Source organism: Tarenaya hassleriana, unplaced genomic scaffold, assembly GCF_000463585.1.
Source record: "Tarenaya hassleriana unplaced genomic scaffold, ASM46358v1 Cleome39, whole genome shotgun sequence".
In the NCBI taxonomy this organism is placed as follows: domain Eukaryota; kingdom Viridiplantae; phylum Streptophyta; class Magnoliopsida; order Brassicales; family Cleomaceae; genus Tarenaya; species Tarenaya hassleriana.
In genome coordinates this window covers 800,463-801,613 of record NW_010966822.1, presented here as the reverse complement: position 1 = coordinate 801,613, position 1,151 = coordinate 800,463, and positions in this window count along the sequence as shown.

Here is a 1,151-nt window from a genome sequence, read left to right as displayed (position 1 = left end):
AACCATTTACACCATGTTTGAAAGTGACAATGCATATTTAACACATTTTATCTAAGTTACAAATAACACATTTCAAATTATAAACATTTTATCTTTTGTAATATATTGATACAAGGTAGAAGATATTTTTTCCACTTGAATTATAATTAACAAAAAATAATAACTTTCATAAGTAACAAATAATTGCAGCTCTATAAATTTAGCACCTTATTTTTTTTACAATGCATGTTTTTCCAAACAGTTCTACTACACTTTTTATAATACATTAGTCTAGGATATAATATATTATTTTTCCGCATGATTTACGAATAACAAAAATACGTTAAATACATCATACTAGCTCCTATATACCACATTGAACCTTAGAAATTTAATTTAGAACATCATTTGACCAGTTTGACTCGTCGCACCGTCAAACTCGTCACACCGTCAAACTCGTCGCACCCTCACGAATTTCGCAAATTTATCATTTTCACACTATGAACATGTTAATAAACACCTCGTATAACAACTTTCATAAATAACAAATAATCGTAACTCTCTAAATTTAGCACCTTATTTTTTTTACTATCCATGTTCTCCCAAATGAAACCCCAAAGTTCTAATACACTTTTTGTAACACATTGGCTTAGGGTAGAATATATTATTTTCTCCCATGATTTACGAATAACAAAAGCACGTTAAATACGTCATAATAGCCCTTATATACCACGTTGAACCTTAGAAATTTAATTTAGAACATCACTTGACCAGTTTGACTCGTCGCACCGTCAAACTCATCATACCGTCAACCTCGTCAAACTCGTCGCATCCTCACGAATTTCGCAAATTTATCATTTTCACACTATGAACATATTAACAAACACCCCGTATAACAACTTTCATAAATAACAAATAATCGCAACTCTCTAAATTTAGCACCTTATTTTTGTTTACTATCCATGTTCTCCCAAATGAAACCCCAAAGTTCTATTACACTTTTTGTAACACATTGGCTTAGGGTAGAATATATTATTTTCTCTCATGATTTAGAATAACAAAAACACGTTAAATACGTCATAATAGCCCCTATATACCACGTTGAACTTTAGACATTTAATTTAGAACATCATTTGACCAGTTTGACTCGTCGCACCGTCAAACTCGTCACA